A 5,839-nucleotide genomic window follows, 5' to 3' on the forward strand; every position below is an offset into this window, starting at 1 on the left:
AGAGATGTGCCAGTTCCTGGATTAAACCGGTAGCTCTGTTGGCAATGAGGGCTAAGTGTCTCTGTGGCATCAGGTATGGGGCCTATTGACTTTTTTCAAGACAAGTTTGCCATAGGGAAAAGCGATATCTTAGAATTGAAACAGTGATTAAATATTGCAAAAAATGATAGTTATATTACCAAAAGGGGCAAAAAGAAAGAAGGAAGGAAGGAAGGAAGGAAGGAAGGAAGGAAGGAAGGAAGGAAGGAAGGAAGGAAGGAAGGAAGGAAAATCATAGTTTCTAAGCAATTACTATAGTTTTTATTTTAATCCTTTGGACTTCTACAACAAAATACCACAAAGTGACTGGCTTACAATTATCCTTTATTCCCAGTTCTGGAGAGCAGCAGCCTTAGGTCTATGGGGCTGACATTGTCTCTTGAATGGGCTTTTCTCATAGATAAAAGTATACTGATGTTTTCTAAAGTAATTCCAGGATGCAAAGGAGATTGAGCACAAGGACTCTATTCTCTTATATTTTCATCTAGAAAGGTCTGTCTCATCTTCCAATTGTCCCACATGGTGAGTTAGGTTGTCTTTGCTTGCATTTTGTAAGGAAATAATCACTATGGCAGAGACACTCCTACATAAATTGCTGGCTCTTACATTTCCTCAGAGACAGTGTACATATCTCACTGGCTACGTTTGCATCCAACAGACTATCCCTGATGACAAATGAAACAACACAAAGCATCATTGAGTCTTAGACAAAAATATTTGGGAATCAATTATATGAACAAAAAGTTGTGAAAAACCCAATTGAAAGATAAATTTATAGTTACTAACTTGGAACATTCTTCAGGCAAAAAAGACGATAGATTATGTCAAGACACAAAATTGTGTCATGAAGAAACTTAGATGTAGAAATAAAATAGATACAACATAATTATTAGAATAGAAGAAAATTTTATGATTGAACAATCAGAATCTAACATAAAAGAGGTATTCTAAATATCTGAGGCTCTTAGTCGTTACAAAGAAAATGAAATTATTTTAAATATTTTTGAAGGAGATGAAGGAACACTAAAAAATTTAACATAACACTGAATATGCCATCCATACACATTCTATCATTACATTCCTGCTCCTGATATACTGCTTGGTTTGATGGATAGTAACTTCAAACTTGTAAGAAATAAGTTTTTTTTTGTTGTTGTTATTGTTTTGTTTTGCTTTGCATTTATGTCTGAAATACATTGACATAATGAAAGGTGAACCTGGTAACTGCATGAAGTCTAGATTTTATAACCTAGTTTCTGAACACAGGACCTGAAACTGGATTATTCTAATAATTCTCTTCAGTAGAAGAATGGTTATATTCTAACATAGGACTAGAAGTCAAGAAAAAGAAAATGAACACTGCTCTCCTGGTGTCTTACAAGAAGATGAGAAAGCCATCTTCAAGAACTTAGGCACCAATGTGTGTTCCCTTTCGTGTCTAAGATGTTTATGCAATGAATTAACAAGTTAAATGACATTAATATTTTAAAAGTAAGAGAGTAAGTGGCATGGCTTCCATTTCCTTGAATCTGATGGATTTATTCAAATAAATGTAGTTCAGAAATATTTGATAATTATTTCAAGTTATATGAAGGGAATAGAATATTAATATGATGAAATGCTTTGTAAAAGTCAAGAAATCACTGATATTTTATTAAACGTGCCACAATAAAATTCCACATAAATATATAGTAGCTATCAGACTTAGTAATAAAATCTAATTATTTTTATAATATATGTTGATCTTCTCAATATCGATTTTGTTTTATTTATATTAAGCCTTTGAAATTACACATTAGTTATGCTAACTTCTATTTAAATTGACATATTTATACTTAGTCTTATGGTTACATAATTGGTTTTATTTTTATTATACTACATTCTTGCTGAAATTCTTTGCTTTACCATTGACTTTATTTTATCATGTATTGCCTATGTCGTGGTCTTAAATTAGTTCTTGAAAGCTAAACAAAAAAAAAGGAGGAGCATGCTGTCATCAATTTGACTGGATTTGCAATCATCTAGGAGACAAACCCATTGGCATGTTTCTGAGGGTGTTTTCAGAGACAACTGAGACTGGACTAGACACCTTTTGTGTGGGTAACATTGTTAACATAGGGATACAAATGGGACACAAAGAAAAACAAAGAGAATGTTAGATAAGGGCCAGTATCCCTTCCTCTTTTCCTTCTAACTGCAGATGCAATGAGACTATGTAGCTCATATTACTGCTATATGCTTTCCTTGCTGTGATAGACTGTATTGTAAGGGAGGTGTGGATACAAAGATCTAATTCCCTTTGGTTCTTGATTTCTTAATAAAGAAGGCTGGGAGCCATCTGCTGGGTGTAAGTTACAAGTGGGACTTCCAGGTAGGAAGAGGAAGAAGAGGCACAGTGAAAGAGAAAGGGCTTTTTTTCTTCCAAGCTTGGATGAGAAGAAAGCAGCGATCATTTATGATCTTCCAGCAGCCAGGGCCTGGGGCTTGCCAGAGATGTTTGATCAGGACTGATATGAACAGTCCGCTGAGTTTGTGGTGGAAGGAGGAATAGGGATGGTGGTTTGTTAAGGGCACACATTTTCAGGCAGGAGGTATCTGCACCCAACAATTGTGTCATGAAAGGCAAGCTGTAACATGACAAGCTGAGTGTGTCCTTTATCCATGCATGGATTCAATAATCTCAGGTGGGGTTGGTAATGCGACCCTTCCTGGAGGAAGGTTCCAGGGAGCGGGCCATGGGGCAAAGGTGAGTAGCAAAGAGAAGCTGGGTCAGTGCTGGCAGTGCTAATCAAGCTAAGCTGCATGGAACAAAAGCAAGCCAAGTGTAGGCTGGTAGCATAGCCACAGTCGCTGGAAAAGTGTCGAGCTGATGAGAAGGGTCCAGTGCTTCCAGATAGCCCAGAACAAGTGCTTATCATCAAGTATGCCAAAGACTCGCACTATAGGAACGGCTTCTCCATACATGATAGAAACACCATGGAAGCACTGCATGTTCTGCGATGTGACCCAGGAGGCCTTCAGTGTGGCTGTCATTGGCATCGACGAGGGTCAGTTTTTTTCCTGACATTGTGGATTTCTGTGAAATGATGGCCAACGCGGGCAATACAGTGATTGTGGCGGCACTGGATAGAGCCTTCCAGAGGAAGGCTTATGGCAGCATCTTGAACCTGGTGCCCCTCGGGGAGAGTGTGGTGAAGCTCACCGCCATGTGCTTGGAGTGGCTACATGAAGAGGCTGGACCTGGAGAAAGAGTTGGAGGTGATTGGCTGAGCAGACAAGTATTATTCCATGTGCTGCCTGTGCTACTTTAAAAAGTCTTCAGCCCAGCTCCTATCCCAGGCTCATTATCCACTAGCTCAAGCCTTTCTTAGTTCCCTTCTTGGTTGCTGAGGTGCCTCAACGCGTACTGGAGCTCAGACCCTGCCTGGTGGCTAGGGTCCCACAATCAGCCAAAGGTGAGAACAGAGCCACCCAGCATTGTGACACTGGTGGTGCTAGCTTCTTCCTTATTGGTGACTTTCACTGCTCGGTTTCAGTCTCAGAGCCCCCTACCCCTTACCAAGGCTCCAGGACTCTCACAGCCTCTCCCACCCCCCCCCATTTGTGCCTAAGGATCTATACTGCCACTATGTCTCCCAGAGCTAACCTTTGAAGTGAGTGACTATAATCTTTCTCTGCTCAGAACCTCAGCTCCTAGTGAGCCAAGGGAGTATGTTTCTTGTGCTCCATTGTCCAAAGTAAACAATAGTAAATAATAAACAAAGTAAACAATAGTAAAGTTTACTACTTAATGAGAAAAATAAAAAAATAAAAAATAAAACTACTCACAACACAGTATTCCTTTAAGTCATAAGCCAAACTCTTCATTCCTCAACTTGCTTTTGTCAGACTATTTTTATAGCCTTGAGAAATGTAATATGTAGTATGCTAAAGTAAGATTGAGATTCATAAATCTACAGAACTCTGAACATGTCTTCCTAATCCTTCAGATTCCTTTCTAGTAGCACTATTAATACTTTTACTTATTTACCTGGACAATTATTTGCCTGATGGCAGTTAGGAATTGAATTAGTCACGGTTCTCTAGAGTCACAGAACTTATGGAATGCCTCTATGTATCAAGGGAATTTATTGTAATGACTTACAGTCTGTAGTCTAACTCACCCAACCATGGGCACCTTTTTGAATGGGAAGTTCAAAACTCTAGTAGTTGTAGTTGCTCACTCCCACGAGACTAGTTGTGTTACCTGGTCTTCTGTATGAACTGGAATCCTGGAGAACTAGGTTCCAACAGATATGCTAGCAAACAAGTATGAGCAGAAGAGTGAGAGTTCCTTCTTCAAGTGTCCTTATGGTTGGAATTTGTTTGAAGTTATTTGTTGCATTAATCAAGTTGTTTCATTTATTTACCATCCTCCTTTGGATATTTTAAATTGATTATATATAACATTATACATTTATTTCATAAATACAGTTTATATACATATATATAAACATATATATTATATTTCACATAATATATACACATAAATATATATGACATAATCAGCTCTTCCACTATTTTAGTTATTTCTCTTAAATATGTCTTTAATTTCCTTCTAGAATTGTTTCAGGGATAAAGTGCACTCCCTATCTTCATAAACACAGAATAATATGTATAAAATTTTTCTAGGTCTGACAATTACAAAGTTTAGAACTATATTGGAAAAGAAACAGTAAAAAGCTAATGATAAAACATGAACTAGGAGCTAGTTACCTGTTGTGAATCAAACACAATACAAAACAGTAAGAGAACACTCTTTGATTTGACCTTCAGGTGTGAAAATAAAAGGATGTGTTTCAGTCATCTGATGAGTTGGTGATGTCATAAAAGCACACTATAGCAATTACTTTTTTACTGATGTACTCAATCTGTCCTTTAGATGTCAGCTGTAACAGAAACTGACAGCAACCCGTAGAATGGGTAAAGTAAAAATTTCAAAGCCACTTGTGAATTATAAATAAAGCATAACACCATATATTGAATTGTCACTCCAAATCCCTCACTCAGTGATGATAAGGAGGTTTGAACCTGCTTTAAAGTTTAATATGACCATCACTCAGTCAAGTGAAGTGAACTTGCTTCATAGAGTGATTCACACACTATTCCACATTCATACCCTTTCCTTAGCCAGTTTCACAAATCTTTGTTCCTCCTGCCTTCACCTGATACAAATACTTGTTCACAGATATATGAAAGAAATTTTCAACTGTCATTTCCATAGGATGGAAATCATTCATTTGGCATGTGATGCATTAGCCCTGAACAATAAGATTTAATAATATATATCTGACTGCCTTAAATGTGTGTGTGAATTTGTGCTTATGTGTAAGTGTATGTATCTGTGTCTGTGCATGTTTGCATAGATGTGTGCATGTGTGTGTGTGTGTGTGTGTGTGTGTGTGTGTCTTCATCTTCCATTTAGAAATCTTCTGGTCAGAGTGATAAATTTGTGGTTTATGTGAGGGTAACCTTGAGAATTTACATCCTCTTTCCTTATGCACAGACCAAATTAGTTCATTTTTCCTGCTTAAGGGTCCATACTTTTTCATTTTACTTTAATGCATTTTTTAGAATAAATAATGTGAATGTATTCTGACCAGAGTAATTTCTATCAAAAATATCAGAATAACAATATTAGCAAATGAAATTGTCTGCATGAATAAGAATTTTAAATCTCCTCTTTGCCAACTTTTTCATGAGTCTGTACCCTCAAAAATGAATAATCTAGGACTTCAACATCCACTTTGGTCTTTTAAAT

General features: G+C 37.1%; 1 pseudogene; it reads left to right on the plus strand.

Moving 5' to 3' along the window:
* Positions 1 to 2,908: 2,908 nt before the first annotated feature.
* On the plus strand, positions 2,909 to 3,429 carry LOC110300893 (annotated as a pseudogene).
* The last annotated feature ends 2,410 nt before the right edge of the window (positions 3,430 to 5,839 follow it).

Source organism: Mus caroli, chromosome 8 (genome assembly GCF_900094665.2).
Source record: "Mus caroli chromosome 8, CAROLI_EIJ_v1.1, whole genome shotgun sequence".
NCBI classification, from domain to species: domain Eukaryota; kingdom Metazoa; phylum Chordata; class Mammalia; order Rodentia; family Muridae; genus Mus; species Mus caroli.